The sequence below is a fragment of the Schistocerca americana genome, chromosome 5 (genome assembly GCF_021461395.2).
Source record: "Schistocerca americana isolate TAMUIC-IGC-003095 chromosome 5, iqSchAmer2.1, whole genome shotgun sequence".
Taxonomy (NCBI): Eukaryota; Metazoa; Arthropoda; class Insecta; order Orthoptera; family Acrididae; genus Schistocerca; species Schistocerca americana.
The window spans coordinates 434212288-434237163 of NC_060123.1; the positions used below are offsets into that span (position 1 = coordinate 434212288).

Genomic DNA, 24876 nt, shown 5'->3' on the forward strand with positions numbered 1-24876 from the left:
ATTACTGAGAAATTTATTTTAATATACGTTTTGGAGCAGCTGGACTTGGTTTAACCTTGGTTCCGCCACGCGTTGGACAAACTCACCACAACACTCCATGAACACCCGACAAGTCGTCCAGTTTCCGAAAGGCTCGTGCCGAGCCTCCGGGTCACCACAATCTGCGCACGGTCAGACTCAGATATATCGCGCACCTTCCCCATTTTTCACACGGACAGCACGCTCTCTGGTACTGCATACACCGTTTATGGGTATCTGACTAGCAGTCATTCCTCGTCAGGTGACGTTGGTATCGCTTGGACAGGTTTATATCGATAGCTGATCGGTTGTCATAGTGGTCTAACTGATCAATGTACATCATTTCGCTGCCATGACTTATGCCAGTGGCAGAAAGCAGCAGTCTGCTACTAGTTTTTATTATTAGTTTATTGATTTTTTTCTGGAAACAATGCAGACATCAGATCTGCTTATTGAGGCCAGTGAGATACGTTGGGTCTATATCCGATCTTTGCAATTAACGTGCCGTTAAATACCGGCCGGCGTGGCCGAGCGGTTCTAGGCGCTTCTGTATGGAACCGCGCGACCGCTACGGTCGCAGGTTCGAATCCAGCCCCGGGCATGGATGTGTGTGATGTCCATAGATTAGTTATGTTTAAGTAGTTCTAAGTTCTAGGAGACTTATGACCTCAGATGTTATGTCCCATAGTGCTCAGAGCCATTTGAACCATTCGTCGTTAAATTCTTAATTTCGATGTTTTTCCGATCTCTCAGAGGTTTGATATTTATTGGCAATAACCTTCATTTTTGCAATGTTTCTCCACAGTTTATTTTTGTGTGATGCATATTGAGAACTTTCAAAAATGATGTAATTCTCTTCGTGTTGACTTCCGGATGTTCGCTACACTTAGGACAGTGTATCCCCCCAAGCCTGTAGAGGTGTTCAGGGAAACATGCGTGGTACAATCTTACACCAACAATTGAGGTTACTTGTCTACTCATAAGATTCGACTGTTCTGAAGCGAATGAAGACCACTTTTTCTACTGCAGTATTAGCCACTGGTGTTCCTGTACCTGGTAAGCATCTTTCCTTGAATCATGGAAAAAGTCGAAATTGAAACCTGTATCAATATTCAATATTGGATTCCTTTCTCTGGTGCGTCTTTTCCGAGACCATCTACTACTTCACTGTGCCGAATACCTGAGTGCCCTTTTAACCGCATTAGATCAAAGGTTTAATTTTCTCTGTCGACTTTCACTTCAAATTCCTTCACGCTATAAATGTAGCTGTTCCAAAGCCCTTTTAGTGTCGGTCAGATTTGGGTTTTTTTTTTGTTATTCGGTCCTGGACAAAATTTCATATTTTGTTTGCCACGAGGGATTAGCCGAGCGGTCCAAGGCGCTGCAATCATGGACTGTGCGGCTGGTCCCGGCGGAGGTTCGAGTTCTCCCTCGGCATGGGTGTGCGTGTTTGTCCTTAGGATAATTTAGGTTAAGTAGTGTGTAAGCTTAGGAACTGATGACCCTAGCAGTTAAGTCCCATAAGATTTCATACACATACATACATATTTTGATTGCTGTTACTTCTCCAATGTAAACACTACTTAATTGTGGTAATGTAATTTTTTTCGCTGTGTGCATCGCTCGACAATAATATGCACAGCTAACTTCCTTGTCAGTGAATATGTGGCCATCTGCTTCCCAGGTAATTTATTACATCCTACGGTCGCAGGTTCGAATCCTGCCTCGGGCATGGATGTGTGTGATGTCCTTAGGTTAGTTAGGTTTCAGTAGTTCTAAGTTCTAGGGGACTGATGAACAAAGAAATTAAGTCCCATAGTACTCAGAGCCATTTGAACCATTTGAATTTATTACATCATCATTAACACTAAAGCGTTGACCCAATGTGACTGGCTATAAAAGACGTCAGGTTGACATACAGATTTTCCATAATTTTTAATAAACACTGGTAACATTCTGTCCTTCCGAGTGAAAGGGAACGTGAATCTGAGACAGCCTTTTGACAGTAGTGTCCGTTTGCTTTCTTCTGGGTACTCTCCTTCTGCCAAATACTGAGCTTTAACCGTGAGAGGATGACAAATTATTATAGGTCTTTGAAGCAGAAACTTTTTAGTTACCGCTTCTCTGCGGGAGTTATTTCTTTTCCATCTATTATTAAGGCATTAGTTGGTGAAGGCATCATTGCTCCTGGGCACTGCCTGATCGCCCGATACTGAAGTACATTTTGTTTTTGTAGTACATACTGCATGACATTTCCAAGAGCTGGCGAGAGTGGCCGAGCGGTTCTAGACGCTACAGTCTGGAACCGCGCGACCGCTACGGTCGCAGGTTCGAATCCTGCCTCGGGCATGGATGTATGTGATGTCCTTAGGTTAGTTGGGTTTAAGTAGTTCTAAGCTCTAGGGGACTCATGACCACAGCAATTAAATCCCATAGTGCTCAGAGCCATTTGAACCATTTTGAACATTTCCAAGAAGAAACTTTCTGTAGTCCATTGCAGGGCGTATCCAACTCAGTAAAAGATGATAAGGACGCTTGGTTGGGTTCCCCACTAAACATGCGCGTTAGACATTCGGTGTTCTTTCTGTTTTCGTAACAATATGACACGCATGTTCGGTCCAGGATATTTTTTTGTCCAGAAGACGCCAGAATGCTTTTGATGGTGTTCGAACATTAAATTTGAAAGGTCCCGGTGTTATCGCATGAGTACTTTCGCCTTTTTCGTGTAAAGAGAACCATAGAAATTTTGAAGCTGTCAGGGACCATTCAGTATAACCTGCAGTATTCATGAGCAACACATGTCATAGCTGACAATTTCTGTATACATGTAGACATCATCTTCCTATTGCAGCATATGAATAATGGTACTAAATATATCTGATCTGCTTCGAATAAAGCTTACAAGAGGGGATAGTGCCGTGAGATGTTCCCATCAGTAATAAGAACTTTGCTAAGCACGATGTCAGCGCGATTGCTGTTGAAAACGCTTATCTAGCTTTAAACTGTGTGGTCCGTTCTCGATATTGCATTAAACACCTACAACAGTACGTTTTTTGCTGCTGCTGATAGGTAATTTATTTGTTCAGTTCCGGGTTTTACATTAACAAAAAAATGGTTCAAATGGCTCTGAGCACTATGGGACTTAACAGCTATGGTCACAGTCCCCTAGAACTTAGAACTACTTAAATCTAACTAACCTAAGGACATCACACAACACCCAGTCATCACGAGGCAGAGAAAATCCCTGACCCCGCCGGGTTACATTAACACAAAATTGACGTACCATTTGTAATGCTTGGATTGTAAACGGTTTCTTAAATAATTCTCTAGACGTCTTTAATTCTTGGTGAATACTATTTTCAAACTATAATGTTTCTCTTCCTGCCGGCCCGTGTGGCCGAGCGGTTCTAGGCGCTTCAGTGTGGAACCACGTGACCTCTACGGTCGCAGGTTCGAATCCTGCCTCGGGAATGGGTGTCTGTGTGTGATGTCCTTAGGTTAGTTAGGTTTCAGTAGTTCTAAGTTCTAGGGGACCGATGACCTCGGATGTTAAGTCCCATAGTGCTCAAAGCCACTTTGTTTCTCTTCCTGCCGATTGAGGTCTAATAACGTCCGCGAAGCTTTCAGCCCAGTTGTTTATAAGTCTTGGACACACAGGTTTACCGTTGACTCTTATCATTGCCAGATCTGATATGAAAGAGCGGTACGCCTTGCAGTCCGTTCATAAAAATTTTTTTCGAGGTGGGTTTGTTTTGGAGGGATTAAGGAGGCTTTTGTTTTTGGCATCCTCCTTTTATAGTAGAAAAAACGTTCTCACTTACTGATCCGTAGATAAAGTGTAAATGATAATTTATGTTGAGCCACTACACTCACAGAGTTCACCAAGGCATGGATCGATATTTCGGATTTCTTATTACCTTTGTCTCAGGGATGGGAGCCGAAGACCCTGTCTTTATAAAACTTGCAAATTTACTGTAGTAGGTACGGTATCATTATGATACGTCAAAGTAACCATATTATGTGCCTAGAAGGCTTCAGTATCCAATCCAATTGCGTTTCTTACATTTCATCTCGATTATAATTTGCAGGAAACATCAGCTGGAGTCGTATATAATGGTATTTCTATAGGGAAGTGATCGAATCGTGATTTTCAGAGTCAATGATACCAAGAAATCAGTTGCAAGGCACGAAGTGTGAGACACCGAGTAGTTTTGATCAGACGGAGCGGCGCGACAAGCGACGGGGATCCCCTCCCACGTTTACCTGGGAGCTGAGCCGGTGGGAGCCCTGGGCTTTGGTGAGGGTGCGGCGCCAGCAGACCCGAAAACGCTCTTAAGAGGCCGTCGCAGTAAATCAGCCGCCTCTGCCGACACACGGCACCCTCTGCCGATACGGGATGCTGCCCCGTGCCGACTACAGCCACTGGGGCATCACCCCTTCCCAGTTCGTGGAGTGGGGGGGGGGGGGGAGGAGGGGGAGGGCAGCGGCTCGATCTGGATGAAAGACAAACCTCGTAAGTAATTAAAAAAACAACCTGATTCGGCGCCCAGAGCTGCCACTGTTTCTTTATTATAAGCGGTTTCGGTCTTAAAGTTATCAGGTATCTTCAGATATTTAAAACAGCTTACGATGTAAAAGCAGGATAAAATCCATAGTAAGTTACTAGTGCCGTATATTAAAATATATTATATTGTAAGTAATAACTACTTGACAACAGTGACATGACTGATGACTGAAACCAGTCGCAATAAAGAAGTTTTGATTAGCAGCTCTTTTTCTATAAGACATGGAGACACCATGTGGCACACAGGATCAGCAGTACTAATTGATTGTCCGCTGAAGATGCTGTCGTCGACCGGAAAAAACGGTCTTTGGATGATTTTAAGGAAGTGCAGAAAGACTTGGACAAAATTTCCCGAGCGGTCTGAGGCGCTGCAGTCATGGACTGTGCGGCTGGTTCCGGCGGAGGTTCGAGTCGTCCCTCGGGCATGGGTTTAGCAGTTAAGTCCCATAAGATTTCACACACATTTGAACTTTTTGAACAAAATTTTCACCATGTGCAGTGCACGGCAGCCCTCTTTAAATTTGAATAAACGTAAGATAAAACCTATAGGAAAGGAAATGAAACCGATAGTACAAGATTACGAAGTCATTACTCAGCATCTTGAGCCTTGACCGCGTTACATCATTTGAGTATTAAGAGGTAACACTAAGAAGTGGTTCTAAATGGGCCGTCCAATACTAGGTATGGCGAATGGAGAGCTTATGGGGATATGTAGTGCCTCTCTTAAGAATACGTACTGAAAGAAATACTCAAATTGAAACAAGAGTGAGGTTGAATAAGTAATGCCAGTTTCAGTTGAAAAAAATGCGAAATTTTTTGTGGGACATTGACGAACATACCCGCTTCAGCCCTTATAGCTTCATGATGTTCCGATAGGTTGCGGCGCTATACGTAGACTTCAAAACGGCGCATTCCAGACAGAAAGCTGCCATCGTCTGGTATTTTTCTGCGAAACATCGGAACAACGAAAATATTCATAAGCACTTTCAGAATATCTGCGGAAAACTGGCAGTGAAAAGAAAAAAAAGACACGGCAAGTCGTTGGGCGAGACGTCGATCATCATCTCAAGAAGGTCGCGCAAATCTATCCGATGTCCAGCGTGCCGGCCGGCCGCACACAGCTGAGACTCTTGCATTGTTTGAACGTGTGTACACACTCATTCGAAGCGACCGACGGATCCCTTATCTAACACCTCGCTACACATCTCTGTCTGTAGTGCTGGCACACTCGTTCACCAGTTGGGGTAACAAAAGGTGTGTTCCCGCTGGGTTCCTCTCCGCCTAACGGAATACCATAAGAAGGAACGAAGGACTATCTGTCTGGAGTTGCTTAATGTTGGTTCATCACTTCCAGTGATACCGAGCGGAGATGCAGGCCCTCCCCGTAAAGTGGCGTAAGGCCGGTGCATTGGACGAAGATTATGTTGCGAAATAGGGTATTGCAGCCAAATTAGTGGGGAATAACACGTTGTACTGGAATCCTGAATAAAGCAACCTGGTTTCACAATAAAAATATATTGCATTCCTTACTGAACGCCCCTCGTATACTGAAGCTGTTGAATTGCTTGTAAAATTGAGAGTCCAATTTGCCACGTTAAGTGTTTTATTGTAGTCTCTCAGAGACTGGTATAACTGGTTTTCTATGCTAAACCGTATAAGAACCGTGCTACTGACTTACTAATCTCAGAAATCTCAATACTAAAAATTAAAACCACGGCACGCGAATTAACAACAAAAGGCATGAGCCGCTATCACGGATTTACCTACGGGGTCATTGTCCCATGTTATCTAAATGGCTTAGTGCGTGTTCCAAGGTGCAATGGGGAGTACTACTGACGCAGTCACCAACGGACGTTGAAATTACTAATGTCAGTTGTCACTGATAATTTAGGTTCAGAGAGTGGCAGATGTCCCTAAATAAAAATGTTATACAACAATGGTGAGCATGGGCTATAAGCAGATCCAAGTAAAATAAGTAAATAAAACAATGATGTCGAGCTCACATGTGGAAATGTGAAACCGTCTAGGTTGTTGAACTTCTGAATACTGAGATGACATCGAAGAATGCATCAATGGCTACCTCTCCCATTTGGACAACACCTATATTTCATCAGAAATGGAAGTTGTTTTCTTAAAATGAAAGTCTATGTGAGGGGAAATTTCACATTGCCCTAAGTACTCATTTAAAGATGCAAATCTACGATTTCAAGCGTCTGTAATACAAAGAGCCAACAAGTTTAAATATCTCGTAACCTGGCTTTATGAAGACTGGCGAACAGACATGGAAATAAAACGCCGCACAGAGAACGCCCGAAACGCCTTCATAAAATTTAAGAATATTCTTACAAGCCCAGACCTAGACCTAAACCTTAGAGTCCGATTTGTAAAATGCTACATGTGGTCCGTGCTTCTATATGGCTCTGAAGGATGGACACTAAATATGACAACAACGAAGAAGTTAGAGGCCTTTTAAATGTGGATTTATGGCAGAATGCTTAAAATACCGTGGGCTGCAAGAATAACCAACACCGAAGTACTGGAACGAACGAACAAGCAGCGCGCACGGAGGCTATCCGGCAGTCGTTCTTCCCGAGAACGATACGCGACTGGAACAGGAAAGGGAGGTAATGACAGTGGCACGTAAAGTGCCCTCCGCTACACAGCGTTGGGTGGCTTGCGGAGTATAAATGTAGATGTAGATGAAATGTTGACAGTGCTTAAAAGAAGAAAAACTGATACCTAGAACATATAGTAAAAAAGCACTCAGTCTTCAGGCCACGAGTGGCCTACCGCGACCATCCGACCGCCGTGTCATCCTCAGCTGAGGATGCGGATAGGATGGGCGCGGGGTCAGCACACCGCTTTCCCAGTTATAAAATGGTATTCTTGACCGAAGCCGCTATTATTCGGTCGAGTAGCTCCTCAATTGGCATCACGAGGCTGAGTGCACCCCGAAAAATGGCAACAGCGCATGGCGGCCTGGATGGTCACCCATCCAAATGCCGACCACGCCCGACAGTGCTTAACTTCGGTGATCTCACGGGAACCGGTGTGTCCACTGCGGCAAGGCCATTGACAGAACATATAGTATGCAACACCAAATATAAGCTTCAGCAGTTAGTAATAGAAGGGAAGCTTGAAGGAAAAAGAAGACAAGGGCGAAGAAGAACATCCCGGTTGGACAATATAAATCAGTGGACAGGACTGCGAAGTGTAGACCAGCTATATACTGCCGTTCACAGAAGAGAAATGCAACATGTGGTCGCCAATATCCATTAATAGATAAGCAGCAGCAGCAGCAGAAGAAGAAGAAGAAGAAGAAGAAGAAGACTTCTGGACTCATAACCCGTGGTCAATGAATAGAACAGTAGAGCACTTGCCCATGAAAGGCAAAGGTCCCGAGTTCCAGTTTTGGTCTCGCACACAGTTTTAATCTGTCAGTAAGTTTCATATCAGCACACACTGCGCTGCAGAGTGAAAATCTCATTCTGGAAACATCCCCTAGGCTGTCTCCACAATATCCTTTCTTCCAGGAGTGCTAGTTCTGCAAGGTTCGCAGAGCTTCTGTGAAGTTTGGAAGGTAGAAGACGAGGTACTGACAAAATTGGAGCTGTGAGTACAGGTCGTGAGTCGTGCTTGTGTAGCTCAGATGGTAGGGCACTTGCCCGCGAAAAGAAAAGGTCCCGAGTTCGAGTCTTGGTCCGGCACCCAGTTTTAATCTGTCAGGAAGTTTCATCCTCCTAACGTTTCATCTCCGACTGCGGGGAACCATCTTCAGAGGAAAGCTGCTGTACCGATGACAATGTCTCCCGCAGTCGGACATGAAACCTTAGAGAAAAGTGTTATGCATCGACCATGGCCAATCTGTCCGGAAGTTTTAAGTGAAGTCAGTACCGGCTGTGAAAGCCAACATTGTATGATCCAAAGTCTTTGGTTTTCCCCTTTCCTTTGTGATTTCTTACAGGCATCAGCACTGGGGAGATTATTTTTAGTTGACATGTTCGAAAGCTATATTGCACTCATAATGTGTATTCGGAGTAAACTGAGGAAAGATTTAAGTAATGAGGAGTAACAGAAATATTAAGCCGGCCGGGTTAGCTGAGCGGTTGCCGGCATGGTAGCTCAGCGTGTTCGGTCAGAAGGTTAGGTGCCCTCTGTAAATAAAAAAACTGAGTTAATGGATCAACAACGAACTTAAACGGATGTCTTACGACATCCACCCCGAGCAGATGCAACGAACAAAAGCAAACAAAATGAGATTTTAAAAAAATTTCCAGAGTGGGAAGGAGCACCTGGTCCCCGGCACGAATATCTGCCCGGCGGACTTGTGTTGTGGTCCGGTGATCCGGCCAGTTTGTGTATGGTTTTTAGGCAGTTTTCCATCTGCCTCGGTGAATGTGGGCTGGTTCCCCTTATTCCGCTGAGCTACACTATGTTGGCGATTGCTGCGCAAACAAGTTCTCCATGTACGCATACACTGAAACATCCCCTTAGAAAAATTATATATGACTGTGCTTAAACTGACACACAATATGTTTTTAGCGCAACGCAATCTGACTTTCAAAAATCCCTACAAAAGAATGGCCCTGACTAACATTAACCTATACATTTCACAAATCACTTATCTCACAAAAATCTTCGTTACTCGAACTACTGCCAGCTAAATAAAAGATTCAAACTACTGAAGGCACTAACTACTGATAGGCACAGATAGGAAATGAAAGATTTTAATAGAGAACAAACAATTTATTTACCTTAGCAGTCATAATATATATAGCAGTACATGACATCCATTCTTACAAATGTACTGTTTCTGATGGACACACCTCCAGATTATCCATTCTCAAAAATCCGCCATCTCACTTCCCCACATCCACCACTGCTGGCAGCTCACCTCCAACTGCGCAATGCTACACGCTGTTAACAACCAACTGCCCAACACTACAATAGCCAACAACAATGCAAACCAGCCACAGACTGCACACAGCACAGCCAGTGATTTTCATACAGAGTGCTACGTGGCGTTACCAATATAAAAACCTAAACAGCCAACTTACGTAGCCCCCATGCTCCCCACAAAAAATTTTACAAATTATTTTGGGCAGTGGCCAATACAGATTTGAAAAACATTTTCATGATTACAATAACAAAGAAATCAAATGCACACACTTATCGATACAATGTTGGTCAAAAGCTAAAATTTTCTCACAGCCCATAAAGACAGTCCTGATCGTTCATCACAATAAAATTGCAGTGTTTTTCTCAAAGTCTGAGCAGTAAAAGAAAATGCACACGGAAGTAGTGGATTTCCATGCAGTCTTGAAGAAGTATTGTTGTCCTTCTAACGGAAAGACAGTGCTGACTCTTGACTTGCAGACAGGTAATAGGCCATAACAGAGCAAACCCACAGCAGAGTCAGTCGAAGTTGAAGAATAATGGTAGGTAGGTCATCACAGAGCAGACCCATTGTAGTCCTAGTGGAGATTATGGTATTGGTGGGCCACCAGAGGTGCAGACCCACTGCAGTCCTTGTAGAGATAATGGTATCGGTGGGCCATCAAAGATGCAGACCCACTGTAGTCCTTGTAGAGATAATGGTATTGGTGGGCCATCAAAGATGCAGATCTACTATAGTCCATGTAGAGACGGCTAGCAGTCATCTATTGCGACTGTGCAGGTGCACAATCACCATTGAAGAGTCTTGCGGTGAATATAGCAAGTCCATAAACCACCACTTGTGCACTCGCAAAGTTTTTGGAATTGTCCTTAGAACCAGCAGTGCTGTTAACCAGTCCCTTGCTGAATTATCAACGCACGTGCAAACACTAACAGTCCCTACTTCTCACATATTGTCTATATACTATAACCAACAGAAATGTGTACAGTGAAATGTAACTTTCAAGTTACTTAATTTGATGAACTGGTGTCAATTACATTTTTATAATATAAGAATACAATAACAAAGGTACAAAATACATCTTTAAAGAACATAACAGTACAGATAACATTTGTAGTAAAACAGGCTTTACAAAAGAATAGAAATAAACATATACATCAGTGTTACAAGAATTATGACATAAGTACATACAGAAAAGATCAGATTAACTTTTGAAACATCAACTTCACACATGAGCATTAAAGCAAAACAGAATAAAGAATGTCTAAAAATCAGATAAATTCTACAACGTAAATCTTATTAGCTAAACACAAAAAGACAGGAAAAACACAAATTCACATATTCACATAGCATAATAACACAAAGGTACAGGACAGGGTTTGTTTTCAGTGTGACATTTGGTACTGCAGTCCAACCCAAAACTTCATTCCATAGATCTTTCGTCTTATTTCAACATTTGTTTCCACCAAAAAAATCCTATCCAAGCATGCTTTCTGTATTTATATGTTCACATATTTCTTACCTCATTTATTTTCCATTATCTTACCTCATAATTTATTTCCAAGAAAATCCTACCTAAACCTGTTGTCACTAAACCCTACTTTTTTGTCCATATCCTCTTTCAAAATTCTCTTTTGGCCAAACCATTTTCTTATAGCTTCTAAATGCATTTCTTCCAATTCATCACAACTCGTTCTCTTATATAGCCTACCCCATCTTAAGCTAATTTAAATCTACTGAGCTCAGATGCTAAACTAAGGGACGAGGCAATGCAGCAGCACAAAACAATTAACACAAACAGCAATGACAAAAAAATGGAAATTGACAAAGCAAGCTACAGTAAATCTAAATTACCAAGAAAATGCAACTTTACAACTAATATGAGCCAATGTGCAGCAACAAGAAAAATAAGTCAGTAGTAAAACTGGCTTAACAGAGTAATACAAAGTGAAATTTAGTAGCACTATGCCTGTCCAACAGCAGCAGCAAATGCAATAACGTATATCTAAACATGACAAAGCTCAAGCAGAAAAAATATTACAGTAAAAATGGCCAAGTTTAATACCTATGTCACATCTTAACACTAGAGTGATGCATCACCATAACTTACTCTACCAAAAAAATTACCAAGTAGTTGAAAAGAAAATTATGTATGCAGTTACTGTTATTAATCCCTTCTTATTGTTCTTTCCATTCCAAGTGGTCCTTTTTCGAAGAATATGGATCATAAAAATTATTATTTAATAGATCTGTTGGCAGAAAGTGTTCAAATTAGCAAATACGCTTAATTTTATTTTATAAAGCCAATGCTGCAACACAGCTGGAAACCAGATATTAAACAAAATGAGCAATCTCTCAACTAGAAAGTCAATAGATGTAAAATGTTTCTCATCAGTTCATTAGGCATTTTAGTAAATATCATAAATTAATAGCTCCACAGTGTAATCATATGTTTTCAAGTTTGAGCGTGTCATATTTGCGATGCTTTCTACAAAGAAATGTCAATAGCGAGGATAATGGCCTCTTTTTTTCTCCACCTAATGGCTTTCTTTTGTCAGACGACTATCTCTCAGCTGGGCGCCCAAAACGCATTACGTCAAGGTCACTTACCTTTCTTACCGAAATATTTACGACAGCAGTTTCCGCTACAGTGGCAGTCTCATATAAAAAAATTTCACAGGTTGAGAATTTGCATGACAAATGTTTAGAAACAAAATCCTGTAAATATAACAGCGTCTAAAAAATTTTCGTCGGCATTCTGGTACATTCACGCATTTACACACATTTCATAACTCTTAAAGTACGATTCTTGGTTTCCAACATCCTTTTTCACAAGCCAGAGTCCCTAACCACTACTCAACACCACCATTACACTACCACCGCAAATATAGGGATTACACTCATCTGTTGTGAGACGTTCCCCGGGGGGGGGGGGGGGGGCGGTCCACCTGGGGCCAAGCCATACAATAACCCTAGGTTCGGTGTGGGGCGGCGGAGTAGTGAAGTGGACTGCGGTAGTCGTCGTGGAGTTGTGGACCGCTGCGGCAGGGATGGAGCCTCTCCGTCGTTTCTAGGTCCCCGGTTAACATACAATATAATAAAACAGAAATATTAGCAATACAGTCATCCTCAAAACTGGGGAGAGGAGGAGAAAACGAAATGAAAGAATTTCCCTACCATGGAAGCAAAATAACACAGTGAAACGAACTGCGGTGGATATAAAAAGCAGCCTAGTACAGGCTATAGAAGTCGATAGTATTAAACATCGGTCTTACCTTGAGGAAGAAATGTCTGGTAATGTACCTTTGGACCACAGCATTATGTGGAAGTGAATTATGGACTGTGGAGGTAACGAGGTCTCGGATGCACACCAGAAGACTGCTGGCGTCATAACAGCGTCATAAGGTAACTGTTGATCTCCTAAGAGTTGTTTGCAACAAATAACAACTCTGTATGAGAATTTCCTTTAATGATTTAAGTACTAAACCAATGCTTTTTTTATACCACGACTGTGTCAAGCAGAATATGAGCCGTGGACGCGCCAATTTCCGGTCGCTGCCTAGGAAACAACGCAGTCCCGCGATGTGGCGGGCCGGTGAATGGTCGCACTCTTGTTTAAGGCTGTGCGCTGGCTGATTTGAGCAGGCAGCAAAATTGACTGACTGGAGGTGCTTGGTGTCGCTGATGAATCACGTTCGCCGCGGCATGTTATTCCTGGCTGTGCACCGCTGAGTACAGAGGAAGTGGCGTGCTTGTCTCGTGTTCATTGCTGCCAGTTAGTGAACTAGATGCGAACAGCCTAGCGCCTTACATTTTTTGTGGCGCTAACCACAACATTCTGTCATCTTATTTTCTGAAAAGGGCACAAATGTTAATGGTGAGCGTCGGCCTTCCGTGTTATCTGAAGGTTTCTGCCCGTTGCTCAAAGTTTCTTGCTTTCCATCTCCTTGGTTACGTGTGCCTTTTACCATCTGGCTGTAGTGTGTGGCCGCTTAAGTTGTTAAATGTTCTTCTGCTGTTCTTTCTGGAACAATTGATCCAGAGTCATTTCATGTGCAAGAATTTAAATGTCGGGTTAAGTGCACCGAGTGATCAGCTATCGTCATTTACGCTGATCTGCCAGAGCATTATGACAGCTTACCTAAAAGCCGGTGTGTCCACCGTTGTTACAGGTAACAGCGGCAACGCGTTGTAGCATGGAAGCATTGAGGTCTTGGTCCGTCCCTGGAGGGAATTGGCACCACATCTGCACACGCAAGTGAACCTAATTCCCATAAAATCCGGGGAGGGGGATGATGAGCTCTGACGCCAAGTTTAATCACATCCCAGATGTGTTAGATTGGGTTCAGATGTGTTAGATTGGGGGACCAGCACATCAACTGGAGCTCGTCACTGTGTTCCTTGAATCACTCCATCACACTCCTGGCCTTGTGACTTGGTGCTTTATCTTGTTGAAAAATGCCACTGCTGTCGGAAAACATGAAGGGGTGTACGTGGTCTGCAACAAGTGTATGATACTTCATGGTTGAGCCGTGGCTGGCTCGTGTTATGCTTTGCATTAAACCTTAGTTGCTATTCTGTGATTAGTCTCCTGCGGTTATTGCGGTTATGCTGTTATCCTCTCTCCCCACGAGTCGCTGCAGCATTGTGAATCGATATTCGCTCTCTTGTACTACCTTTGGCCTCGCTCTTATAGTTTCCGGCTGTGCCGCGTGCGGGCAGTTGGTCGGTTGGCGTGGAGCAGCGAGGAAGGCTCCGTGGTGCCTGTCTGGCCGGGGCCACTGGCGGCGTCCACGAGCGGTCGGAGTGTGAGGGGCTGTTCCCATTGCTACGAGGTCCGTGGCTCACCGATCCCCGACACGAAAGTTGAATCTTTACTTAGTCTACGAACCAGCCCCAACTGTTCACATTGTGTCGTTTGAATTTCGTTGTGGGCCTTTGGGACATTCCCATGAGCAACAACACGTGTTTTCACGTCGGTGAAATTCTAGCTGCCTGTGGAGTTTAACTTAACTTGATTATTCTTTAATTGAGGTGCACCAGCGGAATATTCTGCCTTGTGGCCAGTAACGTTCCGGTTACCTGCCCTGGCCATTGATGTAAATTCAGGCAGTGTATTTTCCTCTTCATTGGTGGCTGTCTAGGACGGCGTGTAGTTTGACAGCTGAATTTGTAATTCGTTGTGGGTGCCGATACCTTCTGCGTTGTTCCATTGAACTCCCTGTTGTGGTCGGATGGAGCAGAAGTTATCTTGTCGCTTGGTCCATTGACTGTCTGTCGGTTGGGTTGCCGTCGGATTGAGAATTCTTGGGTGGACTGCCTGTCTCACCTAAGTGTTTGAATTCCAGGCCGACCCTTGGAAACTTCTGAGCGTCATTTGATGTGCTGCCTTTTCTTATTTGTCCTTGTTGTTTGTTTTTGTATGGCTTCTAGCTAATTTTAAATTAAAGTTCTTTTGCCCTTAAGGCATGAGATTGTTTGGGCCTTCATCGTAATTTAAAGAAATGTTTTAAAATGAGGCCTTTTGCCTTTTAATATTCAAATTCTTGTTTTTGAGTCTTAAGTGATTGGCTTTCAGCCAGTTTTAAATTAAAGTTGTTTTGCCCTTGAGGCGTGGGATTGAATGGCGCATTTAGCCGGGAATTAAGTTCTAAAATTAATGTTTTGCTTGCTCTTATTTTAATGCTCTCTTTGCCGGCCGGAGGGGCCGAGCGGTTCAAGGCGCTACAGTCTGGAACCGCGCGACCGCTACGGTCGCATGTTCGAATCCTGACTCGGGCATGGATGTGTGTGATGTCCTTAGTTTAGTTAGGTTTAAGTAGTTCTAAGTTCTAGGGGACTGATGACCTCCGATGTTAAGCCCCATAGTGATCAGAGCCATTTGAACCATTTTTTTAATGTCCTCTGTACTCTTGTAATGTTTGTCAAATGAATAAAGTAGTATGTTCGAGTGCAACTGACAGCCACTCATTTTGCCCCTTTCCACAAATTAAACTATCTGTCCTGTCCTACGGGTATAGCATGGGATCTCAATGGTGTCTTGCACGAGCTCAACTGGATCCACGGATGACAACGTGAATATTCCCTAGAGCGTAATGGAGTCGCCGCCAGCTTGTCTCCGTCCCACAGTGTACATGTAAAGGAGCTGTTCCCCTGGAACGGATTCGCACCCTCTTGTCGGCATGATGAAGTTATGGGGATTCATCAGTACATTCAACGCTCTGCCACTGCGCAAACGTCCAGTGCCGATGGTCACGTGCCCATTTCGGTCATAGTTTTCGATGTCGTGGAGTTACATTGGCACACGCATAGGTTGTCGGCTGCGGCGGCCCGTCGTTACGTATATTCGGTGCTCTGTGTGCTCAGACACACTTGTACTCTGCACAGCCTTAAAGTCTGATGTTAGTTCCTCCACAGTTCGCTGCCTGTCCTGTTTCATTGGTTTTGTAAGTAAGCTATTTAGGGTTTTATGTTGGTAACGCCACATAGTGCTCTGTATGACAATCGGTGACTGCGCTGTGTGCAGTCTGTGGCTGGTTGGACTCATTGTTGGAATATTCACTATTGCAGTGTTGGGCAGCTGGATGTGAACAGCGCGTAGCGTTGTGCAGTTGGAGGTGAGCCGCCAGCGGTGGTGGATGTGGAGAGAGAGATGCCAGAGTTTTGAAAGGTTACTATAAGCGGACGATCTGGACGCGTGTCCGCCAGAAAAAGGAAATTTGTAAAGATGCATGTCATGATATACACTCCTGGAAATTGAAATAAGAACACCGTGAATTCATTGTCCCAGGAAGGGGAAACTTTATTGACACATTCCTGGGGTCAGATACATCACATGATCACACTGACAGAACCACAGGCACATAGACACAGGCAACAGAGCATGCACAATGTCGGCACTAGTACAGTGTATATCCACCTTTCGCAGCAATGCAGGCTGCTATTCTCCCATGGAGACGATCGTAGAGATGCTGGATGTAGTCCTGTGGAACGGCTTGCCATGCCATTTCCACCTGGCGCCTCAGTTGGACCAGCGTTCGTGCTGGACGCGCAGACCGCGTGAGACGACGCTTCATCCAGTCCCAAACATGCTCAATGGGGGACAGATCCGGAGATCTTGCTGGCGGGGGTAGTTGACTTACACCTTCTAGAGCACGTTGGGTGGCACGGGATACATGCGGACGTGCATTGTCCTGTTGGAACAGCAAGTTCCCTTGCCGGTCTAGGAATGGTAGAACGATGGGTTCGATGACAGTTTGGATGTACCGTGCACTATTCAGTGTCCCTCGACGATCACCAGTGGTGTACGGCCAGTGTAGGAGATCGCTCCCCACACCATGATGCCGGTTGTTGGCCCTGTGTGCCTCGGTCATATGCAGTCCTGATTGTGGCGCTCACCTGCACGGCGCCAAACACGCATACGACCATCATTGGCACCAAGGCAGAAGCGACTCTCATCGCTGAAGACGACACGTCTCCATTCGTCCCTCCATTCACGCCTGTCGCGACACCACTGGAGGCGGGCTGCACGATGTTGGGGCGTGAGCGGAAGACGGCCTAACGGTGTGCGCGACCGTAACCCAGCTTCATAGAGACGGTTGCGAATGGTCCTCGCCGATACCCCAGGAGCAACAGTGTCCCTAATTTGCTGGGGAGTGGCGGTGCGGTCCCCTACGGCACTGCGTAGGATCCTACGGTCTTGGCGTGCATCCGTGCGTCGCTGCGGTCCGGTCCCAGGTCGACGGGCACGTGCACCTTCCGCCGACCACTGGCGACAACATCGATGTACTGTGGAGACCTCACGCCCCATGTGTTGAGCAATTCGGCGGTACGTCCACCCGGCCTCCCGCATGCCCACTATACGCCCTCGCTCAAAGTCCGTCAACTGCACATACGGTTCACGTCCACGCTGTCGCGGCATGCTACCAGTGTTAAAGACTGCGATGGAGCTCCGTATGCCACGGCAAACTGGCTGACACTGACGGCGGCGGTGCACAAATGCTGCGCAGCTAGCGCCATTCGACGGCCAACACCGCGTTTCCTGGTGTGTCCGCTGTGCCGTGCGTGTGATCATTGCTTGTACAGCCCTCTCGCAGTTTCCGGAGCAAGTATGGTGGGTCTGACACACCGGTGTCAATGTGTTCTTTTTTCCATTTCCAGGAGTGTATATGATGACTTTTGAACATTATTAAGGTAAATACATTGTTTCTTCACTACCAAAATATTTCATTTGCTAACTATGCCTATCAGTAGTTAGTGCCTTCAGTAGTTAGAATCTTTTATTTAGCTGGCAGTATTGGCGCTCGCTGTACTGCATTAGTTCAAGTAACGAAGATTTTTGTGAGGTAAGTGATTCATGAAAGGTATAGGTTATTGTTAGTCATGGCCATTCTTTTGTTGGGATTGTTGAAAGTCAGATTGCATTACGCTAAAAATATTGTATGTCAGTTTAGTGATGATCAGAATAAGTAAAGGGAAAACTGTTTGGTTACGTTGAGTTTTGCTCAGCTGCTTGAAAATCAAATAACGTAAGTGTTTTTCTAGCACTGTCATTCTTAATTTTTCAAAGGGGACGTTTCAGTTTGAGGAACTTACGACGTCCGACATCTGTAATAAGTGGTGGCCGCCTACGACGAATGGACGTGGTTTCACCTTGGTTTCGCTACGTGTTGAAGACACTCAACAATGCACTCCTCGGACACCCGATAACTCGTGCAGTTTCTGAAATGCTCAAGCCGAGCCCTCAGTCAAACTCAGACCGATTGCGCGCCTTCCCCATAGCGCACATCGACAACAAGCACGCTGATACTACATACATCGTGCGCATGTCTGGCTGACAGTCATTCCTCGCCATGCGACGCTGCTATCGCCTGGTCGGGTTTATGTCGAAAGTAGGTGGGCGGTCATAATGTCCTGGCTGATCAATGTATATGACGTCCGATGTTTTTTGATGCTGAATTGTGTCACTTGTCCATCCGACAGCAACTTGTATTTAATTTTTATGTTTAAATCTCCTGTAAACTGCAGAATGTCCGAGATCTTTATACTCTAGGAAGGTAAGTCTGTTTTTTGGTGTGCAGCACGTGTCCTCGTTTCTTTTACTGTGTTGTTCTCCTGTTTAATGTCTGTCAGTAGTACCCTAGTGGGTGGCCGTCATTTCCTACTTGAGGGGCGCCGCCAAGCTGGTACTCGCGTCATTTGCACGTAGGACGTATTTATATTGTAATGTCCGTTGATTGTACCCTACTGCGCGGCAATCATTCCCTATTCTAGGCGCCACGTCAGCCTCTTCACGTGTCGTGCATAGTTAGGTTTTATGTTTGTCAGTAGCATCCAACGCACGGATGCTAATCGCATTTGAGCGTAGGACGTAGCTTTCCCTTTCCTGCTTTATTTTTATATTCAGAGCAGCTGTTACGAACTATGTCGGGTATGTCGGTCGCTGGTGCGTATTTATCAGAATTTCACTAGCAAAATCTACTTCGTTTGGTTTTCACCTGTTTTATATGCTCTTTAAGTTACATGATGCGCAGGCTTATGTGAGTAGTAAGTCTACTAATGAAGCTTATTATGTTCCAGGCAATAATTAGAATGACTATCATGAGTGGTTGTACATCTGCAATATCGTACCCTGTCTGTGCCTGACGACAATGGATCATTAGACATATTTGTTCGTTGATTTGTGTAGATGGCCAGCTAACTTCTTTTTTTTTTCGAAATTCTACAGAATTGCATGTTACCGCTAAAATTTTGACTCCAACAGGCTTCTATCAGTGTGAAGATTTTGAATTTGGCCGGCCGGAGTCGCCGAGAGGTTCTAGGCGCTACAGTCTGGAATCGCGCGACCGCTACGGTCGAAGGTTCGGATCCTGCCTCGGGCATGGATGTGTGTGATGTCCTTAGGTTAATTAGGTTTAAGTAGTTCTAAGTTCTAGGGGACTGATGACCTCAGCTGTTAAGTCCCATAGTACTCAGAGCCATTTGAATTATTTGAACCATTCTGAATTTGGTTAATTTTGATACCTTTAACCACTTTTTCTAATGGTGATTAAACTGTAAATTGTGCAGATGCGTAACCTCAGGAACTATGAGTAACAAATACATCCGTATAATCTGTATAAGGAGCTTTTCATTTTAATCTCGTGTTGCACGTATTTTCTGGTCTTTTCTGCTTGACAGATCAAGTCAAAACTGCAAATCAGAAAAATTGTCATCACTCCCGTCATTTGGCACAAATAGTTCTTAAATGTTTGGTGCTCCACCTCACTTGTTTAAGTTAGACATTCTAAGGTACAAGTTTGTCGAGCTTTGTTGTTATTTTCTGGGTTACCGTTAGAGTATATACTCAAGGATCAAGTACCTGACCTTAAGTAATTACTATTATCGCTACCGAACTATACGTGAAGGTCTTACTCGTTACCTGTATTGCATTTGTATTTCTCACCACTTACTGGATCGCGTTGTCATAAAATTTGTTTGTTTAAAATTGTTTATATACTTTGGCCCTTTTAATTTACCACTATCTAAGTTAACGGTTATGCTTTCCATTCTGTGTGTCACAGTATGTGTGTGACTCACTCCGCTATGAAGGAGGCACAATACCAGAAAGTATTAGGGGCAGTGTAATGAAAACGCTACAGATGGAAAAAAATTAGTTAACTGTTTATTATTTCAGAAGTAACCACCATAACAGTTAACACATTTGTTTCACTGCGAGACAAGACGGTCAGTGCCTTCATGGCAAAATGCTTACTCTTGCCTACGGAACCGTGGTTCTACGCATGCGTGCACCTATTTATCAGAGACAAATCAACGGCCACGAATGTCTTTCTTCAGAGCTCCATCAATACCAAAATCGCATGGGGAGAGATCGCCACCGTACGGATGATGCGTAAGAGCTCCCCTGTGAAATTTTTGCAACATAGTTGAAGCAGGTACGTCAGCTCCAGGAAAGTCATAAATTCTTTCTTTGGTTGTAAGAGCCCAGTGCTTAGTGACTTTCTGGAACACGGCGCCACAATTAATGCACAACCGTATGTCGACACTGAAAAATTGAAGCGCGCTATGAAGTTCAAAGGCCTAGCAATGTTGACGGACGGCACCATTCTATCGCATGATAACGCCTGCCCACATGTTGGAAAGGTCGTTTAGATTGAGCTGCAGGAGTTTCGCTGGAAGCCGTTACACAAATTCCATTCGATCTCGATATACCTCCATGTGATTTGCGTATTTCTGTAGCCCTGAAGAAAGACATCCGTAGTCGCCGTTTCGCTTCGGAAGAAGAGGTTCACGTCTCGATACATTCATGGTACCGTAGGCAACAGCAAACATTTTTCCCTGAAAGCACTGACCGCATTGTCTCACAGTGGGATAAGTTTATTAAAATCTTCTTTGAAATAATAAACAGTTTACTTTCTTTTTTACCTCTGCCTCGTTTTGATTGGTTCTTACAGATACACGAGAATTACTAGAATATCTGATGTCAGTAAAATCACAGAAAGACAAGTGTAGGAGAGAGAAGCAGAACACTATACACACTGGCATCATTTACAATACTTCTGTAAATAGCAGCGCTCGAAAATAGGAATAAATTTCTGAAACGTTTCGTGCTATGCGTGGAAAAACGTAACTGACACAATGATTTACTATTTAGATCACTAATGACATAGTTACAGCCTTTCGATAAACATCGATTGTGATGAATGACATTTACATTCCTCATCGATGGCGTTTGCAATATACTACGTGTGGACGTGCAACAGTCAACCTAAACGTAACGAGCAATCTACTATTTATTAAATTCATTTAATTTCCGCCTGCCGAAGTGGCCGCGCGGTTCTGGCGCTGCAGTCTGGAACCGCGAGACCGCTACGGTCGCAGGTTCGAATCCTGCCTCGGACATGGATGTGTGTGATGTCCTTAGGTTAGTTAGGTTTAACCAGTTCTAGGTTCTAGGGGACTAATGACCTCAGCAGTTGAGTCCCATAGTGCTCAGAGCCATTTGAACCATTTAATTTCCTTACATACATCTTTACAAAACGGTGGCTCCATATTCTTTCTTTCCCCATTAATTTGGTTATCGGAATTAAATAACCCTTGTTTATTATGATTTTTTAAACATCTTGTATTTTTCTTCAATCTCCTCCTTGATTTTTCCGCCATTTCTTTTAAAGTAGTTTTAATAAGCATTGTCTTGTTAGTACTTTGTCCAGATCCTTTATTTCCGTATGATCTACTGTACTATTTGTCTTTTCACAAGCTCTTTCCTAGTACGTTCTTTTTTTCTTAAGAACATCAGTTCTAGGATGAAAAACTTTACAGTTAAAAAAATTACCGTTACCACCTGCTGTATACCTAATTTCTGTTTCCTGTTGTTTCAGGTAATTCACCATGGATGATCAACTTTGCGACCTACTCCGTCAACGTCGGGACGGCCCAGTAACACCGATTCATAGCAAACAGTAAGCAGTGTATGGGCACAACATTATGAGTTGAAGTAATGAACCTCGACAGCTTCGGAGCGTTCGATATGGTGATTGCAGAATCCAGGACCAGCTATATTCAAGTAGACCGTCACCTATCACAGCCAATAAAAAACTTTAACGCAATGAGCATTGCTTAATTTACCTGAAACGGTGAGTGGGCCACAACGAGACAGACCGTGGAACACAGAAAGGTAGGGCAAAAGTAATTTTGTTAACTCTATTCGTATGATATGAGTTAACTGGAGGATTCCGAGATAATGATGCGCATATCGGAGATGATGGAAGTGACTAATGTGCCTTTTGAGAGCAGGAATCCTGATCCAGGAACTGAAAACGAAAAGAATTAACGCACGTTGAAAACGCAGAGAAGCACAGCGGATGATGGACAGACAGACAATGATTCATGATGGATAGCGGCAAGCCGCTCAATGGAGTGGTCAAACAGCATCCTAGATTCCGCCATAACTGCTCTGAGAAAAAGTATCTTACAGTGTCTTATTGACAACAGTAATCATAAAATACGTTTTAGGGTTGTAATAATGCAAATGAAGATATGAAAGAAATATACGATTTTAAATAAAACGAAATTTGAGCAAAATCATTCATGTAAGTAAGAATTGCAAGACCATGGAAGAAAATATGAAGTGATAGAAAGAAAGAAAATAAAATTCTAGGAAATACGCAGAATTAGTTAAAAGCACATTGGCAAACATAAAAAATGAAGAAAAAATAAAAGGGAGAAATAATGACAACAAATAAAAAATTAAATTAAACGACGCGGCAAAAAATTACGTGCAAAATCATTTGTGTAAACGAATTAATTGGACTAAAATTACAATCAAAGTCATTTCGAAAAAAATTGAAAAATCTAGATGGCACCCACAACCTTCTGTATAGCACCTGAAGAACGTAACTGATAGCTACGGTGTCGTTAGGAAAAAAACAGCGTTATTTTCAAACCTATAGTAGATATCGAGATTTTTTACGACGATTACTCGCAAACGAGCTCTCAACAGGATGTATGACCGCAAGCTGTGATGAATGGAAGCATCGTGAAGGTGTTTTCGAAAAGCCTATTCGACCACTTCCCTTGTGAGTCGCAGGTGAAATCAAATCATAAAATCACCATTCGTGTCTTAACGGCGATAAAAATCCAATTTGTTCATGAGTACGACTTGTCTAATGTTATACATACAGTACTGGGTGGTTGTAATTAAACTTCCCCTATTTAACACGTCATAACACGGAAACTAATTACTGTACGATTAGCAAACTTGGCAGCATTGATGTGCAGAACGTAAGGTGCATGATTTCCATGCTGCACAGCGCCACCGTCCAGTTCTAACCATGGCCATCAGGTACCGTGATCAATCATCGTGATTCATAGTCTCACACACCAGTCTAGTCGCAGTGCACTTGTTGACGTGTCAACATGAGCTTGGGCAAAAGGAGGAGGAAGTTACTGGTGAAGCTCTACTATCAAAACAACAGTAATGCTGGTGCTGCATTTCGAGAATATCGCCGGCTGAAATGATTACGGAAGGGTCCTCTTTCTCTACATGCTGGGCGGAGCGTGATGAAGTTTGAATCAACGAGAAACCTGGGTGTCGCTCCGGGAAGAGGCCGCCGACCGGTTGCACCACAGGTCGTTGATGAAATGGCTGTTGCTATGACAGACAACGCTGGGCGGAATTTCCGATCGTGAGGCAGTGCGCGTGCCGTGTCAAGACAGTGGACCGTCCCATGGTCCACTGTACGGATGGTGCTTCGAACCATTCTTAAATGGTATCCGTACAAGATGCATATCGTACAGCAGCTTGTACCACAGGACGCAAAACGACTTGTTGTCTTCGCTCTCCACTTTCTCGCAAGGATTGCAGTTGACGACTGGCCCTGGACGATCCTATGGACAGACGAAGCTCATTTTCCTCTGATGGGTGAGTTGAACACACAGAACTACCGAGTTTAGGGATCTTCACCTCCAGTCCCCGTGCATAAAGTTCCTGTGTATAGCTAACGCGTCACCGAATGGTATGGCGTCACGGCTACGTTCATGACTAGCCCATTCTTTATTGAACATGTTAGCGCTCAAGAACGAAAGATGTACGCTGTGACTGGCTAGCGATACTGCGATATGCTTCGCCATCTAACCGCCGTACAGAAGAGAGACGCATTGATTTTACTAGCCTTCATGCAAGATGGGGCCACACCGAACATCGCTCGTGAAGTTCACCTGTTTCTCCGAAACACATTTGGAAAAGATCGAATTATCAGCCGATCGTTTCCAGATGCTTGGCCGGTACGAACACCTGATCTATCTCCTTATGGGGCTACCTGAAGGACAGGATTTACCACGGGAATGTTCACACATGCTCTGATCTGAAGTGCAGCATATCAAGAGAGGTGGGCAGCATGCTTACCGACATGCTCGTTCTGCTGTGCAGAATGCAGTTTTGCGCCACCAGACTCTTCTGAACACTGATGCACACGTTTTGAGCCCCTTTTGTAGCAGTAATGGTACCGGTATGTAATGGTATGATGTACCGTAGCAGCACATTAAAAATGTTTCAGTTGAATTGGTTCTGCTCTATTTCTCTTCCGCATGTCCTTGACATTGATTGATTGATTGATTGATTGATGATTGATTTTAACAGAGGAGCTAAAACAGGTTTATTGTGCGGTATCGCTCCCTGTATATCTAGTAAAGCCAACGAGTGCCCTTAAATAGTGCAAGGAGTCCCTCTACCAGTTTTTTTGTTAGACACAATTTCTTCAGGCCTAGCTGTCTCAAAGATTCTGTATCTTTTACACTCCAATGCCTTGCATTGGAAGATTAGGTGTGATATAGTTTCTTCACCCTCATCACAGACCCTACATTTAGCGTCCTTTTCCGTTATACCCATTGTGTGTCC

General features: G+C 43.8%; 1 pseudogene; it reads right to left on the reverse strand.

The window, feature by feature from the left end:
* Positions 1-7541: 7541 nt before the first annotated feature.
* Positions 7542-7659, reverse strand: LOC124617355 (annotated as a pseudogene).
* Positions 7660-24876: the final 17217 nt, after the last annotated feature.